Source organism: Phacochoerus africanus, chromosome 1 (genome assembly GCF_016906955.1).
Source record: "Phacochoerus africanus isolate WHEZ1 chromosome 1, ROS_Pafr_v1, whole genome shotgun sequence".
NCBI lineage: Eukaryota > Metazoa > Chordata > Mammalia > Artiodactyla > Suidae > Phacochoerus > Phacochoerus africanus.
Genome location: NC_062544.1, coordinates 234577146 through 234600223, shown reverse-complemented (window position 1 = coordinate 234600223; position 23078 = coordinate 234577146). Strand labels below are relative to the sequence as shown.

The window sequence follows — 23078 nt, the reverse complement described above, 5'->3', positions numbered from 1 at the left end:
GCTGGCCCTGATTTCCCTCACCTGTGCCACACGTTTGGGTTCAGTCGGTTGGCTTAAGTTCGGGCAGCTCCTGGGGGCACTAATTAAATCTCTGGGAAGTTTGGGTGCGGCTCGTGTCGGGGTTCCAGGGGTCCGCGGTCAGGCTTCGTTTGGCTCTCTCTTCCTCCTGCGGCTCCCTTCTGGGCAGCCAGCTCTTGCCCTCTGAACAGTACCTCCGTCTCAGGATATCAAAGTCCACGTCACTGAGCTCCGGGCAGTTTTCCTTTCGCTTAGCTCTCTGAGTCAACAATTCGCACTTTTTTGAGATAAATTCCCTGGTAACTTCCCCTGGGTAATAGGTGAAGGAATGGGAGGGGTAGAAGAGAAAGGGAGGACTTTAATCACTGCCTTTAGAAACCTCCTAAAGCTCCCATCATGGTTTGCCCCCTCCCCCGCCCCGCCCCGTCTTGTCTGGATGGGTGCTGAGGGTAGAAATGATGAGGGTATGGGTGGTGGCAGGCAAACAACGCAGCCTGGACTGGAATTCGCAGCTAGGTTTGTGATCCCTTGATGAGGGAGTTGTGATTGTTCAGGACCTGTCATTCAACCTCAGTTCTCAGTTCTCTATTGAGCTTTGGAATTAAAAAAGGCAAAAACCCCAACAACTAATACATCGAGTCTGGAAATCCCTTTCCTCACCCTTAGGGACGTCCCCTGGCGCTGTCATCCTGAGTCCCGCAGGGCGGCAGACAGGAGTTGGTCCTAACAGGGCATTCTGAGTGCTCGCGGTCACTTGACAGAGCAGCAGGTTAATTTTTCGCTAGACTTGAGGATTTGGAGGGGGGGATTTTTTTCTCCTTTTGAAGTTTTGATCTCTAGCCCCTTGTATACAGTTGAAAGTAAAACTCCTACTTCCTGTTATTTCGGCCTGTTTGTTCTCGTGCCCTTTTCTTTAGTTTTGATGAAAGAAAAAACTCATTTCCTTTTTGCATCTTTAATTTCTGCACATCTTTTCAGTCGTTGGCTAACTGAGGTCAAAGTAGAAGTTTGAAAACCCCTGGATCTCTACAAGGAAAGGAGAGAACGTGGGGCTGGGGCTAGAGCTTGAAAATCCCTAATGTTTGTGAGTTGCTGTTGGCTGTGTGTCTTTGTGGTGGTGGCACGCGGAAAGTGGGTGCCCTCTCCCAATCTGATCTCTTTTTAAAAGTTACATTTCTGGTTGAGGTAATGAGCTCAACTGCTGTTCTGAGGCTAAAGAGGCATCTGAGACAAATCTCTCCTCAGAGGCGGGGCTGGAAGAGGAGAGTTGAACCGGATTTAGAGGCAGGTGGGGTGAGGTAAGAACACCTGGGAGGTGGGAAGGTGAGACCCCCTCATGGGTTTGGCACAGTATGGATTTCACTTTTTCACGATCCCAGGGTCCGATGTAGGAAGGAAGGGCACTCATTCTGGAGCCAAAGGGAGAGGAAGGAGGACGAGGGTGCTGTAGTTTGTAAAACGCGATGATCACACGCCTCCGGTTGATTTTCAGTTTAACCCCCTAGCCACTTTGAGGGTGTAGTGTTACCTACACCCCCCACCCTGGACCACACGCACACGCCCAGTTTCCTTTTCCGTGCTGGAATTTATTTTCAGTTGGGCCACCTCGGAGGACAGGTTTTTCCGCACAAGTAACTGCTAAAAGGGGTTCCGCTTTCAGGTCTTCGCAGCAATTCTTGTGGATCAGCAAACACGCAGCGTTTCTAGCCTGCGCCCAGCTGCGCGCTTTCAGCCAGTGGGGCAGCGCTCTCTCTTGCCGCCAAGCCGAGGCTGATCGGGGGTCCGGAGTCTTAGACTCTCACATCAGCGGTTTCCTTTTATTTACCCACCTGGAATAGGGGCCCGATTCTCATCGAGGAGCCAGGGTGTTTCAAAAGAAAGGATTATGGCACTAAAGGGCCATGCCCAGACTCAGGACGCAAGTCCTGGGCGGCAAGGGCTCCTCTTTCCGAGCCCTGTGCACGCACAGTTGAGCTCGGTGCTAGCAGCTAATGCCATGCCAATAGCTGGCTTAGGCCAAGGGACTAAGTGACTGCCCCGCCTTCATTTCCGGAGCATTTTTGACAGTGTGCATCCAGATCTAGAGGACCGGAAAATGAGTTTGTGAAACTGCCCCTGCAGGTCTTTCGGTCCGAAGTAACTCCACAGTCATTGATGTGTTTTAGGCATGGCATGTTACCTGTTTTTAAGGGAGGAGGAAAACATCTATGAACCACGGAAACTGAATTTGGAGAGTAAAGGCAATGAAGTATGTGCTCAGCATCCGAGGGAGCAAGAATCTCATTATTTTTGTAGAAAGAGCGTCAGCCTGTGGTGACATTTTGTATTGCTAAAAAAAAAAAAAAAAAAAAAAAAAGCTTTCCTTGATTATTTACAGTAGGGAGGTGGGGCCCTGAAGTTAACCCTTTCTTCTCTTGGGTCTTCTGTGTGCACCCCTCTCTGGAATGATTTTTAATTGCTCACTGATAAAAGGTTCATTCCAAGACATAAGCACACTTAAAGCTTTTCTTCAGTGGAAAATTATGTTTGGAATATATCCCATTTATCTCAATAGGCCTTGGGAAAAGCATCAATTCAAATAATGACCTTTCAGGCTACCTGATGTGGGACTATTAAAATTTATAATTTCAAAGCTGTAAACTGCTTAGTGGCTAGTAAATATTGCTTTTTCTTTGATGATTTATTTAATCCAATAGCAATTTATGATTTAATGGGGTGCTATTTTCAGTAAACTGCTCTTCTAGGTTTGGTTCAGGACCATTTACCTTCAGGCACTTGAGCAAGTCATTACACCATTTTGGACTTCAGCATTCTCATGTGTAAAGAAAAGGATGGACTAAGGCTCTGCTCTCTGAGACTTCTGCCAACTGAAAATTCTGTTTCTAATGACCTAAGGTAAAAAGCCCATTTAGGCAAGGCAGAGCCATATTCCAATTGTATTTTTCTAATGCTTTTAGACAGTCTGAACAGACACAATTCATATAAATTGTATTACTAGAAAAATGTCAGTGGCTCCCAATTGCTAGTTTCCTATCCTTTTTCCTACTTTTATAAATTCATATCTTGTGATTACTCCTCCAGGCCTGAATAAGACTAATATATATATACATAAGGGAAAGAATTAGTCTCCTATTCTCCTGGGAAAAGAGACTCCAACAATAAGAAAGGGTTTTAAGTATAAAACAAACAAACAAACCCAAATCATTAATGCAACTTATTCCCTTCTAAAAGCCTGGCTTTATTTAAACTGCATGTACAGTTCCTAGAATGAAATGTAAGTGATGGTGCTGTGAATAGTTCATGTGACAAAGCCTTACATGTACACCCGAAAAATTCTCTTAAACAAAGAATTTGATTTGCCCCATGGTTGTAAGTGCAATATAAAAGGAAACAGAAAATACTAATGCTTTCCTGTTGCTTTCAAATCTACAGAAATCCAAAATATTTTCATGACTAGAGTCTAGATTTTTTCTGACTTTTTAGAAAATTCAAAGTAGCTTATCTTTTTAAATAGAAATTTAGGAGAGAATCCTTGTCTACTGTTGACATATTAAAAAGAAGAAAATCAACAAAAACCTACTTTGAGTCCTAAGTGTTAGTAGAAAATTCTTTATATTGGAGTCAGTACTCAACTGTTCAGTTTTTAGTTATGCCATATAAGAATGATGTAACCTTGGGAAAGTTATTTTTCTGCTCCTTTTTATTTTCCATCTGTAAAATTATCTCCCTATGTAATTCATAGTCTTGCTTTTGGCGAGATTAGTAACTCCCTTTCTCAGCATTTTGAATTTTTCAAGTAAACCATGCTATACTAATTAAGACTTTCATTATATTTCTAATAAAATAACATTCTTTAATTATCCTGCTTAATTACCACTTTGACCATTTTATTAAAAGCAGGCAAAAGGTTCCTTTTTTTTTTGTCCCTCAAGTTTTCATGACACTAAATGTAAGCCTTTGTAAAACTGAGCACTAGGTTGTCAGCATTACTTAGTGTAAGATGGCAGCACTTTGTCATATAATATTTTAAATGCTTAATAATCTCCTTGTTTTATATTCCCAGGCACACCTCTTTTTGTTCTGGCCATTTATTTCACATTAAACGTCATCAAAGAATCCTAGCTCTCTGAAGCTATTAACTCAAGTAGACACATGCAATATATATCCCAAATATGCAGGAGAGCAACATAGGTGCAGCTGTGATAAAAGACTGTCTCTGTGCCTGTGTGTATAAACAGAAACTTAAATTTAATTCTTCCCAAAGTGTTAAGTTTATTCTTCATTGGTAGGTTTTCACAAAGGCCCATTTTTTTTTTCTTACGCATGAATATATGTGGCACATTAAGAAATGAGCTAACTCACTAGAATGCTAAAGAAAGTTTTCTTGGGAGTGGTGGTGATGAATTAATATTTATTTGATTATCAGTTTTGGAGATAAGCTCCTTTTTATTTTCAATAAAAAATAAAAAAGACCAGAAAAAATGTCTTTATATTTCTCATTACTTTTTTAAAAAAATTAGGGCAAAAGTTTCTTTTCCCTATGGATAACAAAGCCAAGACTAAAATGTATTTCTGTATTTACGAAGAGGATTTATAAGCTCTTTGATAACATTAAATCCTATGGTTATTACAAGTATCCTAATAGCGTACAAATATCATATATTTGGAGTTACTGATATTTTCATCCAGCTATTTTCTCTGTTTAAAAAACAAAATTTATATTCTTTCCCCCTAACCTTATTAGACAGAATACCATATATATTTCAGCTAGGACTAGTTCCAAATGTGCTGTGGTATTCGGTAATTGTTTTATGGTAACATATTATCATAGCCCATTATTGTAGTGTATGTTCCAAGAATGAAATTAGTTTTTAGTGCTTCCTCTCTTATTTATCCAGTCAGTTCTCAATTATCCCTTACATTCAAGGGGAAATCAGAGTTGTACACAATCCAAAACAGTTTCTAATCAAAGGATTACATAATTTAACTTTCAGTTGAAGTGAGATACTTCAATGAACATGACTGTGTCTGCTTGTCTAAGAATTCACAGTATTGTAACATAATGAAACTAAATTTTGGGAGAATAATCAGAAATTAGACAGCTTTGTAGCTTCTCTGCTTTGCTTCTTCCCTTTCTCCCACCCCTACCCCTAAAGCTCTATTCTCTATCACTCCATGAACCATACATCCTGGTATATCCAAGACAGTCCTGGTTTATTCCTGGTTTATTCAGTTATTAATGGTGCCCTTTTAACTCTCAGAGGTATAGTTTGGATGACAAATTATATGGTCGCAATAATTATTAATGACTTGACTGTCTATGTGTCTGTCTGAGAATACTTAACTGTAAGACATGAATTCCTCATCCTGACAAACTGCATACTTCTAACCTTTTTAAGTATTAGCTATAGTGAAGTATCAATAAAGGATTATAGTCCCTTTAATGTCAAGTATAAGAGAGATATACTTCATATATAAAGCATATATATATGTATAGATATAGATATATAGATATACATATATACATACATATACACACACACACACACACACACACACATATATATATATATATATATAAAGCTGGAACCCCAGAATATTACAGTAGGTATGGAACATTAAAGATGCCATGATTTGGAATGGAAACCGAATTGACCTGAGATGCCAAGAGAATAATGGTTCTTGAAATTCACCTGGGGGCTATACTTAGCTATGGAGTTATCTAGGGAAAGCCTATTTCAGTTCCATCCTGAAATCTTTTCTTAGCCAACTGCACAATTCCCATTCTGTTATTCCGTGAGGTTTCTTGGTAGCTTCACTATCAAGTTAGATCTAAAAATAAATTACCAGGGATGTCTATAAAACTGAAGGAAAGTCTCAAGTCTTTTTTGTACATGTGAGCTACAGTTATGTCAGTTAGATACGATGACCTGATTTGGGGCAGCAAGGTCATGGCTAGGCCAGTTGGTGCCAAGATTGATTATTCCCAGTTGGGCACTCCACATGTTGTTTGGTTCAGCTATCTCTGGGTATCTCAGGTATTCAGAAAATTCCAAAATCAGATGGAGATAGGAGTAAAGGATGCCATCGATTTATCCTTATCAATAGGATGGAAAGAAGGAGAGGAAATTGGACACTGTCGCTACAGCTCTTATCGGCACATTCCCAAGTATTTTCCCTAATAGTTGGGAGCTTTCTGGGTATAAAATTTACCTAGCTCCCAATCAAGCAAAAAACATAAAAAGAAGTCTAACTCCTCTTATTAAAATTTTGAACCACAGTGCATTAGCAGTTCTATAAGTGGTAACTATGGTTTTTAATAAAGTATTCCAAATCATAGTTGTTTAAAACTATGTTGTTAAAAACATTTTGTGTATTTCATTATTTTTCAGGCTGGCAATTTAGTCTGGACAGTTGGATGCTTTTCAATTTTAGCTTGATGTCTTCAGTCTATTGTAGTCTGCCGTGGGTTAGCCTAGGCATCATTGCTTTTGGGATTTGACTGGTTGTTCAAGGAAAAGTAACTCTTTTCCATGGACTTTTCTTTTCTCATAGGCTTCCCTAAGCTTGTTCTCCTGATGGAAGCCAGGTTCTGAGAGAGAGCAGAAGTGGCAAACTTCTGGCAAACCATCACATTTGCTACCTTTTGTTGGTAAAGACAAGTTCCAAGCCCAGCTCAAATTCAGGGGTGGAGAAATCATTTCCAGGTATTTAATGGAAAGAGCTAAGAACACTTTGCAAAGGATGTGGGTAGAGACTAGGAGAGAGTACTGTAATTATTTTTTCAATCAGACTCTCTCTCACAATAGTAATGAGGGATGTGGTAGCAGCAAGAATGCTTATTGCAAATCCCTAGCCCCATATTCACAATTTACACTCTCCTCTTCTAGATCCTTGGGCAAAAATATTATAGAAGATCATGTAGTGTCTATAAGAATACTGTTTCCTACTGCTCAAAGTTTATCTTCCCCTGGAATAAAATTATGGAAAGTTGTTTATGTGTGTGTGTGTGTGTGTAAGGAGGGAGGGGGAGAGACAGAGTGACAGAGAGAGGGAGTGAAAGACAGAGAATGATTGGAGGGTTAAAGGCATGCAGTTTATGATCAGAAGCTAAACTGTGGTAGAAAAGAGATCCTCGGAAAAAAGAGAAGGTGCTTTATCTTGTTCAGTTCTCTTATTTGACATTTCAGATAGATGAAGACATGAGTAAAGATATTACCTGAAATTCAATAGAAAATATAACCACCTTGTTTAAAGGCAACCATGTATTATAGTTCAATGTATATTTAGACCCATAGGTTCAAGGTTTTGGAGCTATGAAGAACCTTAAAATTACTCAGCTACTTGTCTAAGTTTATATTGTTAACCATTCCAAGATTAAAACTCTTGTCAATTAATCATTCAATCTCTATAATAGCATTCAATGAATATTTATTGAGTGTTCAGTTATGTGCAAAGCATTGGACTTGGTTTTGAAGATAAATGCAATAAGCTCATTACTGGATAGTCAAGGTCCTGCCATATCAAGAAATTATGTTCTCTCTAGGAAACAGACATCAGTGAACTAATTGTATAATTATTTGCTAGAACTTTGGCTGAGAGCTATAAGGATGCATAAAGAGCATTTTATATCAATGTGGACACATTTGGTCTGGAGTTTAGGAAAATATCAGAAAGGTTCTTTCAGGAAGTGATAGCTGAAATATATGCTGATAAATAATCAAACAAAAGATATGAGCTGAGAGAATGGTATGAGGGAAGGCATTGAGGTGGGAGGAACATGGCTTCTGCCTCTTGAGGTAGTGAGGAATTCCTCGAAGTTGTTCAAACACTTTTTTGTAATTTCCCTAATTTACTTGCCAGTTGTGGCGTTCAGAAGAGGATCTCTTTGATCTTATTCAGGTGCTTATACACTAGCAAATATTTGCACATATACTCCCCCCCTTTTAAAAATACCTAGTAGGAACATACTACACACACCATTTTCTACCTTTTCTTTTTCACTTAGAAGCATATTCTGAAGTTTGAGAATATCTAATATCAACAGATATAGCTCTACCCCTTTTTAACATGGTGTATTGGAGTTTATTGTATGAACCATGATTAACCATTTCCCCAGTTCTTGGAAATTTAGATTTTTTTAATCTTTATTATAACCAATATGGCAGTGAACATCCTAAGACCTATTCTTGTTCATATGTGCAATTATATTGGCAGGAAAATGTCTTAGAAGTGAAATTGCTGAGTCAACAAATATGTGTATTTTTCATTTAGAAAGAAGTTCTAAAATTACAATTCAAAGAGTATATACCTGTTTTATACATTTGAAAGTTGCTGAGAAAATAGTTCTTAAGAATTCTGATCACAGGAAAAAAATTTTAACTATCTGGGATGATGGATGTTAACTAAGCTTATTGTGGTGATCATTTTTGCAGTATGTATGTCTATCACATCATTATGTTGTACACCTAAAATGAATATATGTCAGATATACCTCAATTTTAAAAAAGAGTGTAAATATATGGGGATGCACCTTCCTCATACTTCCTCCATAGCTCTGTACTATTACTATAACCTTTCTAAAAGCAGGATAATATTTATTTAAAACTTGTGGAAGAAATGAGAATTATAGGAGTAATAGTCACATATACTCACATGTAAGGTGAAAGCTGTAGATAGATTGGTGCCTAATTTTATTACACATGAGATGGTGCCACAAATGGGGGAAAGAAGTGCATTTATTATGAATTATTATCATTGCTCTTTCCACATAAGATGGGTAACTTGTATAGCATAAACCATGTAATTGTAAGCTATATTTTCTTCCATTTTGGAAGATTCATTCTCTGTGGGATCGTATTAACTAAAGCAATGGATTAAGAGGCAACAAGCTGTGAGCCTTAAGAATAGTTGATAATGTTTTTCGTTACACAAATGGTTTCCAAATATTTGTGTTGGTTCATTGCAGATGCAATATAAATTGTGTGGGTGGTCTAACTAATACCATTTTGTAAATACTGTATAATAGGCTTTACTAAAGACCTCAGTTATTTTTAAGTAAATCATGTTTTTAATAGCTCTTCCGACAAGTTTGTTTTAACAGGTTTGTCAAAATTGTTGATGAGCTGATAGAAAGAAAGCACCATCTTCTGTAAATTCATAAGAAACATCAGTGCTATTAAATGTTTCACCCTGTAATTTTTGGACATATGGAAAAGAGCAAAAAATTTTTATACTCACTTTTTACAGAGGAAAACTATAAAAAATAAGTAGTTGAAAAGTTTTCAACAAGTATATGCTCAAGATTTTTTAAAACAAGGTAACAAATATTCACAATGGACTTAGTATACACATACTGTAATTTTATGAATAAAGCAGTTTCTGTCTAGCATTTAGTTTTAAATGTTCAAACTTGTGGCATTTATACTTCATACTGCAAGCATTTTCTCCATCTGGTGATAGGTGTGACACTTTCCAAGAAAAATGTTTATGTTGGCTGTAAGACATAGGTTTTATATTTTTTGCAGAGATTGGTGTAGCTCTAAATATGAATAATGATTTGATATCAGATATGAGTAAAATGCAATACATATTTGGATTTACCCTGCTTTTCTTATCATACTAGAATGGCAAATGAGTATCTTTTTATAAAGACAAAACCTGCATCTGCTCAGCTGTTTTTCTCTTTGCTGATAATAAATGTATCTTCTTTCTAAAATAAATGATAAAACAGTAAAAAGAGTAGAATTTTCAGGTATGGTTTGGAGGTTATCATTTTTTAGAATTGATCCTAAATGTTTAGCTAGAAAGAATTCTAACTGCCTGAGTTGTGATTTTTTTTGTGTGTGTACATGGTGTGTTTATACCTCAGTGATATTAAAAATAATTGCTTATTTTCTATGGACTGCCAATTCTTACAGATTTTATAGCCTATATTGCATTGCACAGGAGTTCAAGAACTTGGGCCATGGATCAGAACATTAGTTTGATTACTTGATCTTGGCTTTATTTTCTCATTTATAAAATGAGAGCTACAATACTATCAAGTTCATTTGACATGAATATTCAAAAAGATGAGTCTCAGTGCATGTCTCAGTGCCTGGACTCTCAATCAATAGTAATCACTATGAATCACATTTTTTAGTAATCATAATGTTATAATAAATGCCAGTTTATTCATATCAGAAAAATAGGTGAAATACCTCATTTTACTAATTGGAAGATAACTTTACTCATTTAAGTACATTTTTGAGTTTCCATAACAAAATCGGAATTCATATTCTAATTAGGACTTTTCATAGTCCCAATATCTGAAAATCACTTTTCAGTTTTATCAACTGAGGGGAAACGAAAGAAAAATACAAATTGAAAATTACAGCCTTAAAATGTAATTTTCCACAAACAAAACCTATTTTAAAAATACATGTTCTGGAGTTCCTGTAGTGGCTCAGTGGTTTAACAAGCCTGACCAGCTTCCATGAGGACACGGGTTTGATCCTTGGCCTTGCTCAGTGGATCAAGGATCCAGCGTTTCTATGAGCTGTGGTGTAGGTAACAGACGTGGCTCGGATCCTGAGTTGCTGTGGCTGTGATACACACCAGCGGCTACTGTGCCGATTCCACCCCTAGCCTGAGAACCTCCATATCCTTCAGGTGCGGCCCTAAAAAGACAATAAAATAAAATAAAATAAAATAAAATAAAAATAAAATAAAATAAAATAAAATAAAATAAAATAAAATAAAATAAATGTTCTAAAGTTATAAAGACATGTGCAATTTATGAAATTATTCTTAGAAATTGGTACTTCATATGCGTTCCTATAATTTGAAAGGTATTAGAGCTTCGAAAGAGAAAAATTTTACAGTTATTATAATGGAATTATTTTGAAGATAAAATTATGATTTTAAATACAAGGCACATTTTCTCAACTATAATTCAATAGAGGGAGCTCCACTACGTTCCTTTTATGAGCACTGTAGGATACTTATATTTATTATGATTTTCTGGTGACTTCTAAGTTAATAGTGAAATTATTAAAAGTCTGTAATTTTAATATTAATGATACTTTGGAAATTAAATACTACCTTCCTCTTATTCATGGAATTCAAAAAATGCTTCTACAAATAGTATATGTTTTAAAACTCTTGGTTCTCTGTACCCTTTGGATAATAAATCACTGGAAGAAATTATAGTAAGTATACTCTTGAAAGCATACTTTAATATAGTAAGGCATCAAAGGAGAACAAAGCTTATTTCCAATGATAAAATAATTAATATTTTTGATAATACATTTCTGATAGCTATTGCATGAACACAGTTGTATATTGGAATAAGGAAAAATAGCTGGTATTTTTCTCTGCCTAGATTTTTAACCAAGTGATTATAGATTTCTATGTGGATGTGGCTTATATTCACATCTTTCCTTTTTAAAAATTGTCCCAAATATCCTCTTGATTTAAGTAGCTTCAACTATATTGTTAATCTAGGTTGATATCCATCATGTGTGTCATCGTGACAATTTATTTACCTTTTATGAGATTCACTTTTGTCATGGAAGTATTATCCCATATGATTTTCAGCATCTTTGCATCTTAAAAATTCAAAGATTCAAAATTATATTTTCACTTAGAAAATTTTTATAGGTTTGAATCAATGGAAAGCAATCCCTTTTACTGGAGATCCAATTAAGAAAAAAGGTTTTTAAATGATGCTCCTCATTTACTTTTTATTCAAAATAAATTATTTTTTGAGTTCTGTAGAAAATTATATAATTTATGACTAAAATGCTATCAATTAAAGAAATGGTCTAGTTCTCTGGTATATTTAAAGATAACCAACACAGAGACAGCTTTTAAACCTTTCATATGAAAATTAGGTAAGCGCTTTTGTGGTGGTGCTAGGAGGGCATCCTGGGATTGAGGCCTGTAGCTTATTCATTATGATTTTAAGCATTCTTTAATGTAAGTGTTTGTTTTATTTTATTTTATTTCTGTTATATATTAGAGTTTGAGAATGTGGCTTCTGGAGCCAAATTACTTGGTTTTGAGACCTGTACCTCCACTCTTCACTTCCCAGCAGGGCGACAGGGCAAATTGCTTAACCCTTCTTTTGTCCTGATTTGTGCAGTTAGGGAAAAGTTTATTCAAGAGTGTGATTGTCAAGTAATATACTCTCAGTACATTGCTAATATTATTCAAGTGTTTAATTTCAGTTCATCTTTCCACCTTCCCTGAAATACGATTATAAACTCAACTTACTACCAGAATACATAAAGAAGAGAGGTCTCCAGTTGTTTAAAATTATAAAATTGACAGCTATAGCTCCTTCTCACTCCACCCTTTTTTTTTTCCTACTCAAGAAGTGGAATATGAATGAGGGTGATGTCATCTTATTTATTGGACATAACCTTGAATCTATTCACTTTATAAAACAGATAAGTCATTCACAAACACCTAGACTTTATCCATTAATTATTAGTATCACATTCATTATGACACAATTTTCATATAATAATGAAACATGATTACACTGCAATCCTGAGGCTGGAATCTAGATTTAAAGGTAAATTTAAAGCTAAAAATGAGACACCTTGTAGGCAGTAGTTTACAATGTCTGAAAGCATATTATTGTTTTAGGTCATTAGTTGGCCAGAGGTAACTTAAGAGTAAGAAAAAGCATGTGTGTTTAAAAGACAGATTTGTGTAGACTCTAGATTCTGAGTAAAATAGTGATCATATGCAGCTTTAAGAAAGTAGGGGAAAAAAGTATGTAACAGTTACCCCAAATTTCAATCTAGTCCTCTCCAATCTCTTCTCCCCTCTGCTATTAAAATAAGATATGAATAGAATCTTGTAACTGCTCTGCTTGAAATAGTTCAATGGCTCTCTGTCAGAGTAAGGATAAAATACAAAACTTCTTAGCATAACATTTAAGGTCCTTCATACATTTCTCTATACAGTCTTTACTGGAAGTCCATGCTCCAGCCATACTTCTAAATGTGCAGGGCTTTGTGTTTCCCTGTTATTCATGCCACTGTTTTATTCCAGAACCATCTCTGTAACCCTCCCCTGTTACCTTCCCTTCGCTTGAAAAATAACTAGTATCTCCATCTTTCAGAACATGAGTTAGATGCCATCTTTCCCAGAAGTTCTTCTATCAATGACCTGTTAAGAGTCCGGGTTAATCAAATGGTCTACACAACAATTATTTTTTGTTAATCTCTTCTACTGCTTTTCCACAGTAGTATTTAGTAGCCAAACAGGCTGAGCTTCCAAATGAGTTTCCTATAAGAATGGAAGATGGAAATAAAAATGAAATAAACAATCCTTCCTACCCACCCACCCACAAAAAACTCCTAAGAAACCACCAAGCAAAGCCCAGAAACACTTCAAACATAAGATCATCCTTTACTTTTTTGTTGGCTATTTACTCTGCCTTCTGGAAATTTTGCACAACCTATTAGCTTTTCCTCTTTAAATGTTTTCAGGATGTGGAATATACTGCTAACTTAAAAAACAAACAAACAAAAAAAACGAAAAAAAAAAAACACATTCTCACAACAGAACTAGTGTGTACTTGTTAACCACACAACTAAATTGTTACATATAATCATTTCACAAATAGTAAAATGAAAAAGAAGAAAGTAGGCCCCATGCAAACAGTTTATACACTCCACTAACTTTATCACTTAGTGATTAATCAGAAAATATTTGAATGTTGATTTATCATTGTTGAATCAATGACAGTAACCAGGATCATGTCAAGTTCATAACAGTGACCAGGAACTTTACTGGGTCAGGCTTGACCACCAGTGATGACTGGCAGAGTGATGTAGATGACTGGAGAGGGACTATGAGCCCCAAGTTTCAGTTCTGCCTTTTTCAGCGGCCCTGGGTTTTGGTTAAAGTCACTTCGTGTCTTTGTTCCCTGTTTCTTTGGTTGTTCCATGATGCTATTAGGCCGGAATTGTGGGGGCTTCTTTCCATGTGATTATGAGTGTTGTGCAATTCCATTCCATTGCCAGATAAAAAGGATCTTTGCATTGTCTCTTGTAGTGTTATTTGTTGTTCTTCTGTTCTCACCAGCATGCTCAATTAAGAGTAAGCCATGTAACATTTTATAGATTGAGATTTCCAGTCACAGTGAACTATAAATAGAGTCAGTAAGCTATAGAAATAAAGACTATAGTTTGGACAAGCATTAACAATGTGTGAAATTATGATAGACAAAGAGGATTAAAACTTCTCCCCTAACCAACACTGAACAAATTTCATGGGAGTACACTATCATATTTTACTTTAGTCTCAATATTTTAAATATAGATATAGAGAAGCTGGATTTGGTTCAGAGAAAAGCAATAAACTTGATTAAATCTTATAAAATACTGGTCCTATGAGGAAGGGTTAACATCTGGAGAAGGATGGGGTGAAGTGTGAATTTATAGCTGTGATCCATGATTCTCTATCTTCACAGCCAGCTGTGGTTGTTGTCCCAATAACCACAACAGGATTCAGCTACTGAAAGAAACGGCTTGTTCCTTGATTTCAAATTTTCTGGTTTTGAGAAAGACTCCAAGACTGCTGTCTCTGATAGTGTTAGAAAATGTTATAGCCTGTTGTCTGCCTGGGATGCTTTATATGTACATCATACTCAAGGAAGAGATTTTTCTGATATCTCTTTCAATGTAGAGAGATCAGTAGAAAGGATAATAAATTTGGTGATAAATACTTCATTTTTCTTATCTGTAAAGTGATAGAAACTGTAACTTAAAGAGTCCTTTTGGTTCATATTGTCTATGATTTTTGAGTGTTGGAATCTGAACCTTAGTGTGATATTTGATTATAGATATATCCTTCTAGGAAATTTAGTTTAACGCCCTTGCCTTCTCTTTCTTTTGCTTTTAAAATACGAAATGGGTAGGTTTGGAATTTAATAATCAGACTCTAAATGATTCTAGCCCACATCCTGTGGATTTTTTAGCTCTTGAGGGCTCAAAGTCCTGAGACTTCACAATCAAGATATAGAGACTACAGGAATTCCTGTTGTGGCTCAGTGGTTAATGAGCCCAACTAGTAACCATGAGGTTGTGGGGTTGATCCCTGGCCTTGCTCAGTGGGTTACGGATCCGGCGTTGCCATGAGCTGTGGTGTAGGTCACAGACATGGCTTGGATCCCATGTTGCTGTGGCCATGGTGTAGGCCAGCGGGTATAGCTCAGATTAGACCCCAGCCTGGGAACCTCCATATGCACACAGGTGTAGCCCTGAAAAAGACAAAAGACCAGAAAAAAAAAAAAAGGAAAAAGAAAAAAAATATAGATTATAAATTGATATAGAGACTATAAATTAAATGGTTATATTAAGGATTTTGTGAAAGAAAAGAGGAAAAATGAATAACTAAAACAAGTTACTTAAGTGAACAGGTTATATGATGTCTCTAGGTCAGTTTCCTTATCCGTAAAGTGAAAGGAATAATAGTAATTATATCAGAGTTTTGTTGAAAGAACTAAGTGAGACAAGTGATTAGCAAATTGAATGGCAAGCAGTCCAGGCTTTAAAAACGTTAGCTATTACTCTTAATACCGCCATTATTGTCAACATCCTAAACTGAATGTTTTAATATAATGTATCTTCCATGAAGAAGCTCAAATGTGATACATATTCAAATCTAATAGATAAAAGGAAAAATTTTTCATGTAAAGTGGAAAATTTTCCCACTATAGTTTTCTTTTTCCTTTTTTATTAAAAATATAAGGATGGATAATAAGAAAAAGTGGTGGCAGAACAATGTGTATGATATACCCATTTGCACGAAAGTGGGATATGTCTTTAAACAGACACAATCATTTAACATGCTTGTATATACATAGCTATTTTTTTACTGAAATACATGCAAGAACATTTAGTGGTGGCTGTATCTGAAAGGAATGGCTGGGGACATGAGGTAGAAGGGAAGTCTTTTTTAAAAACTTCATAATCTTTTACGTAATTTGAATATTTACAATTTGTGTGTTATTCTAAAATAAACTACTAGTTCAAAGATTATTATAGTAATAGTGCTACTACCACAATTGAGAAGAGATACATCGTCTCAAGTAGTAATATTTTTATTCTGAATTGAGAAATTAGAACACTTTATTGCATATAGTGCTATCCATAATAAGATTTTAGAATAACAATTGTACCCATTTTTGCATGTTTCTTCTCTTTCTCTTAAGCACATGCATGCTTTCTGATTTATTTCAGTAAACTGACAATTATATTGGAATTAAAATAATTCTCCATTTTTATTAGCATTTAAAATAATACTAGTTCATGTTTAAGTTTAAATCAATTTGAGATTACAGAGTTTGCTGGTTGATTGGTTTTTTAAGAGATTTGCAAATGTAAAAATGTAAGCCTATATGATGCCTGCTAAAAGATTGTTCAGACATAGAGCTAACAAATTCACATCTGTGAAGACAAGCAAGTAAACATGAGAAGAAAACATACAAGAAGAGGAATTTAAATTTTGTATCAATAATAATTTTCTGACACCAAAGTTTGTTAAGTTTAATGAAAAGGATTACTTTAGAAGCTTGCGGGTTAATAAATAGTCCTGGAGAAATGTTTCTTAAACTCTTGTGATCTCAATGATCAAGTCAGTCATGATCAAATTCTTTTGTGAAATGGTGCACATTTACACTCACTCTTAAAATCCAGAATGCAAATAAGCTTTGCTAATGCCTGATGGTAAAGACATTTGCTTAAGATTGTTTAATCTGGTGTATGACTTAAGATGCTTGGAGAACCAATGTTTAGGAAACATTACTCTGGTCACGTTTACAAATACATTACATAAAATATATTACACAAGTGAAACATGTTTTCCGAATTTAGGGTTATTTGATTTCTGGTATCATCTAGAACTATATTTCTGCATTAAAAATAAAATTACAACAACCCCAGAGCAAAAGAGTTTAACAATAGTAACCTACAGTTCATTTCTATGAAGCTGCATATAAGATTTCTTTATAATTTGGATTTTATATCATCCATTTTTAAATTTTAAGCTTACTTAAATTATGGCTAATTTTAAATTTGGGGAAGTAGCCAATAATTGTATTATTTTTATTACTTTTTGCTTGCTCTACTGAATACTTAGCACCTCATATATTGAAGCTAGGGGCCTCAGGGATCATCAAGGATATAACCGTACTGCACAGAATATAGAAACATTGTATTGTGAAACTATTTTCATCAATTTGAGAAAATTTTGAAGCATAAATATCTGCAAATAAAACATTTTCATTATTCTAACTTAAGGACCGTTTAGAGAAATGGGAATATTAAATCTTATGTCTTCACTGGAGGAATTTAATAGGGCTAAATTCTGTAAGGCAGAATTAACCCTCCTAGCAATCCTTGCAACAACAAAGATTGATTCTTTTCAAGTATAGATTTATACAAAGCATATTTATAATTTACCTGATTCAAAGAGATGCCACTTGGCCACAATCTCCTGATAGCTATTATTTCTGGCATTTTTCAGAAACACCAATCATAAAATGATTTCTTCATGATACTAGCAGTACAATGGTGCCTTACTTTTAGATTGTATTCTGTCATTTAGAAATCCAAATTGTTCTGATTTCTAGGCCCTTCTTTGTATGTGACATTTAGTTCACAGCTAGACAAGAGCTAATTCAAAAGAAATTAGACTTTAAAACACATGTAAACGTGTTTTAAAAGAAACAACTGAAAGAATAAGATGCTGAAATTAAGACAGGGAGTAAAAGGTTTTCTGTTTGGTTTTTTTTTTTTAATTTAAAAATATAATGAAACTTGCCTGTAGGTAATCAACAATTCTAGTGTATTATAACTGACCTCACTTGTCAAGTATTGAAGCCAGGCTGATTTAAGTAAAAGTGCTTTCAATTTATGAGCAGCGATGAATAGTATATGAGAGGCATTATGAATCTCCTCAAATTGCCATAGTAATCCCACAGCTATAGGAGCACAACAAAAAGGCTTTGTGTGTTTTAAAAATGTAGTTCTAGTCATTTCCTTAAGAATGCCACATCAGTAGCCAGGGTCCTGTGACACTTTCACTAAGTATGTAAAACACATAAAAACGGAAGAATTAATTCTTAGATCATTGAACCCACTAAGAAAGTACTGAATAGTTTTGGGCAGTAGGTTGAGTGTATTTAGTTCCCCTTTTCCTTTTCTACATAGCCCGTAACACCTGACTCACTACTTGTGTGCATCTGTCTGAGATTATAGAAGGTAAACTGGACATGTTAGCGGGGAGGAAAGGCATCTTGAGACATTTGCAGTTTGCTGTTGCAGACACACCCAGCCCTGGTCAGCCAGCTTCCACCCTCACTCTTGGATGCCTAAGCTTTTCCATCTTCAAGAGCCATGTTGCCTTTTGATTGACATTTCTTTGGTTCTTTGCTGTTATTTACTAAGGCCTCAGAGATTTCCTTTAACTCCTTCAAACTAGACTGACTTTGTAAAACAGACCTTTATTCCAGGGGATTTTTCCTAAGTTATCACTGGTTTTAAGAAAATACAAAACAAGAAATATAATCCACAAAGTACTCCAGAAATTGTGCAGGTCTTAAATGTACACTTAAATGTATACTTGCAACTGTGCAGGTCTATGGCCTGTGAATCTCATGCATTTATTATCATAGTGAATTTATTTAGTCTGGGAAGTGATTTTTTTCTTCTCATTTTAAGATTAACTGCAGCCATAGAGAAAGTATGGTAAGCCCATGACTATATTTTGGAAAATTATTTAATAATTCAGTAGCTTACAGAGATACGCTTTGCTTTTTCTGAATTCATTATAGTGGCTTTATAAGGTTTTTCTCTATGTTGTTATCTTTTTCATTAGCGTGGAAAGTAGAAGTAGTTTTATAATTGGTGAAACAAGTGCAGAGTAGGTAAAAATAACCATGGTTCATATAGAGTTTTTTATAAGGTTGTAAATTGGAAGCATGGTAAACAAGGTGTGCATCTCATGCCACAAAATTAGCCTAAAGCTTATTGTAATTACCAGTCAGCATGTGTGGTTTAAATTTTAGTCAAGTGATCTTCCTGCCAACTTATTGACAAAGAATTTATGCCATTAAAATTTTTTTTTTTATTTTCCCACTGTACAGCAAGGGGGTCAGGTTATCCTTACATGTATACATTACAATTACATTTTTTCCCCCAGCCTTTCTTCTGTTGCAACATGAGTATCTAGACAAAGTTCTCAATGCTATTCAGCAGGATCTCCTTGTAAATCTATTCTGTGTCTGATAAACCCAAGTTCCCGATCCCTCCCACTCCCTCCCCCTCCCATCAGTCAGCCACAAGTCTCTTCTCCAAGTCCATGATTTTCTTTTCTAAGGAGATGTTCATTTGTGCTGGATATTAGATTCCAGTTATAAGTGATATCATATGGTATTTGTCTTTGTCTTTCTGGCTCATTTCACTCAGTATGAGCTTCTCTAGCTCCATCCATGTTGCTGCAAATGGCATGATGTCATTCTTTTTGATGGCTGAGTAGTATTCCATTGTGTATATATACCACCTCTTCCGAATCCAATCATCTGTCGATGGACATTTGGGTTGTTTCCATGTCTTGGCTATTGTGAATAGTGCTGCAATGAACATGCGGATGCACGTGTCTCTTTTAAGTAGAGTTTTGTCCGGATAGATGGCCAAGAGTGGGATTGCGGGGTCATACGGAAGTTCTATGTATAGATTTCTAAGGTATCTCCAAACTGTTCTCCATAGTGGCTGTACCAGTTTACATTCCCACCAACAGTGTAGGAGGGTTCCCTTTTCTCCATACCCCCTCCAGCACTTGTTATTTGTGGATTTATTAATGATGGCCATTCTGACTGGTGTGAGGTGGTATCTCATGGTAGTTTTGATTTGCATTTCTCTTATAACCAGCGATGTTGAGCATTTTTTCATGTGTTTGTTGGCCATCTGTATATCTTCTTTGGAGAAATGTCTATTCAGGTCTTTTGCCCATTTTTCCATTGATTGATTGGCTTTTTTGCTGTTGGGTTGTATAAGTTGTTTATATATTCTAGAGATTAAGCCCTTGTCGGTTGCATCATTTGAAACTATTTTCTCCCATTCTGTCAGTTGTCTTTTTGTTTTCTTTTTGGTTTCCTTTGCTGTGCAAAAGCTTTAAAATTTTTTAATGACTATTTTGGACTTTATTATAGCTCTCTATTAAAAAATGTATTTAGCAACCACAATGGAGTTTGTGTTTACATTTTAGATTGAACCATATTCATTAGAACTTTTTCAGGGTGATGGTCCACATATTGTCGTCCTCATCCTGTTTGGTAAATAGGTATCGAGAGCTTTTTGTTCTTTGAGAATATACAGGATATAGAAATCCAAACAATAAATAGACTCCTACTTCTTGATGTTTTTCCTTCCTTTCTTTTTTTTTTTTTGCTTTTTTTAAGGTCTGCACCTGTGATATATGGAAGTTCCCAGGCTAGCAGTCAAATCAGAGCTGCAGCTGCTGGCTGATACCACAGCCATAGCAACACAGGATGAGAGCTGTGTCTGCAACCTACACCACAGCTCACAGCAATGCCAGATCCCTGACCCGATAAGCAAGGATAGGAATTGCACCTGCATCCTTATGGATACTAGTCGGATTTATTTCTACTTTGCCACAACAGGCACTCTTTTTTCCTTACTTTCTTACTGTCTGTGTACTCATGTAATATATATATTTAAATTATATTAATATATATATTTAATGTGATTTCAAGTGACTTTTTCCACATCAGCTTTCTATTTTATATTATTTCCCTAAAAATATGCTTTTCTCTTAAGTCAAAAGTTATTGACTAAATATGACCTATGATGCTGGTATGTATTTTTTTTTTCAGATCTTTTTTTATAATAATGGAAGTCTACTTGGTCTAGCTTAAGCAAAGAGGGGGATTTATAATGAAGATGCAAAAAAAAAAGGGGGGGGGCTCTCTGACCAAGGGAGGGAAATGATACAGCTAGAACTTAAGATTTGGGAAATAAATAGAATGAAGGGCATGGATGCTGTAAGTTCTCTTGTTTTCATTTCACAGATCTTCTTTGTCTTTGTGTGCTTTCTTCTCTCTTTCTGCAGACTATCATACTTGATATTAATGTTCTCTTTTTTCTTCTATAATGATTTTTATTTTTTCCATTATATCTGATTTACAGTGTTCTGTCTATTTTCTACTGCACAGCAAATTGACCCAGTCACACATACATGTATACATTCTTTTTTCTCACATCATGCTCCATCATAAGTGACCAGACATAGTTCCCAGTGCTATACAGCAGGATCTCATTGCTTTTCCATTCCAAAGGCAATAGTCTGCATCTATTAACCCAAAATTCCCAGCCCCTCCCCCTCCCTCTTGGCAACCACAAATCTGTTCTCCATGTCCATGATTTTCTTTTCTGTGGAAAGATTCCTTTGTGCCATATATTAGATTCCAGATAAGTGAAATCATATAGTATTTGTCTTTCTCTTTCTGACTTACCTCACATAGTGTGAGAGTCTCTAGTTCCATCCATGTTGCTGCAAATGGCATTTGTTTGTTCTGTTTTATGGCTAAGTAGTATTCCATTGTGTGTGTGTGTGTGTGTGTGTGTGTGTGTGTGTGTGTGTGTGTGTAACTACATGTTCTTAATCCAGTCATTTGTCAATGGACATTTAGGTTGTTTCCATGTCTTGGGTATTGTGAATAGTGCTGCAATGAACATGAGGGTGCATGTGTCTTTTTCAAGGAAAGTTTTGTCTGGATATATGCCCAAGAGTGAGATTGCTGGGCATATAGTAGTTCTCTATATAGTTTTCTAAGGTACCTCCATACTGTTTTCCATAGTGGTTGTACCAGCTTACATTCCCACCAACAGTGCAGAGAGAGTTCCCTTTTCTCCACACCCCCTCCAGTATTTGTTCTTTGTGGACTTATTAATGATGGCCATTCTGACTGGTATGAGGTGGTACCTCATAGTAGTTTTGATTTGCATTTCTCTAATAATCAGTGATGTTGAGCATTTTTTCATGTACTTGTTGGTCATCTGTATATCTTCTTTGGAGACATGCGTATTCAAGTCTTTTGCCCATTTTTCATTTGGGTTGTCGGCTCTTTTGCTGTTGAGTTGTATAAGTTGTTTGTATATTTTAGAGAATAAGCCCTTGTCAGTTACATCATTTGAAACTGTTTTCTCCCATTCTGTAAGTTGTATTTTTTTTATTTATATGGTTTCCTTTGCTGTACAAAAACTTGTCAGTTCGATTAGGTCCCATTGGTTTATTTTTGCTTTTATTTCTGTTGTTGCTTTGGGAGACTGACCTGAGGACGCATTTGTAAGGTTGATGTCATAGAATGTTTTTCCTATGTTCTCTGTTAGGAGTTTGATGGTGTCTTGTCTTATGTTTAAGTCTTTCAGCCATTTTGAATTTATTTTTGTGCATGGTATGAGGGTGTGTTCCAGTTTCATTGATTTACATGTGGCTGTACAGTTTTCACAGCACCACTTGCTGAAAAGACTGACTTTTTCTTGCCTCTTTTGTCAAAGATTAATTGACCGTAGGTGTCTCGGTTTATTTCTGGGTTCTCTATTCTGTTCCATTGGTCTATCTGTTTTGGTACCAGTATCCCGCTGTCTTGATTACTGTGGCTCTGTGATATTGCCTGAAGTCTGGGAGAGTGATGCTTCCTGCTTGATTTTTGTTCCTCAGGATTGCTTGGCAGTTCTGGGTCTTTTGTGGCTCCATATAAATTTTTGGATGGTTTGTTCTAGTTCTTTGAAAAATGTCATGGGTAATTTGGTAGGGATTGCATTGAATCTGTAGATTGCTTTGGGTAATATGGCCATTTTTACAATATTAATTTTTCCAACCCAGGAGCATGGAATATCTTTCCATTTCTTTGCATCCTCTTTAATTTCCTTGATTAATGTTTCATAGTTCTTAGCATATGTCTTTCACCTCCTTGGTCAGGTATATTCCCAGGTAATTAATTTTTGGGGGGTGCAATTTTAAAAGCTATTGTA

At 35.8% G+C, this 23078-nt stretch overlaps 1 protein-coding gene across 3 annotated transcripts in view; it reads left to right on the top strand.

Moving 5' to 3' along the window:
- ALCAM (activated leukocyte cell adhesion molecule) overlaps positions 1 to 23078 on the top strand; it is a 207674-nt gene that overhangs the window by 963 nt on the left and 183633 nt on the right. The window lies entirely within an intron of this gene.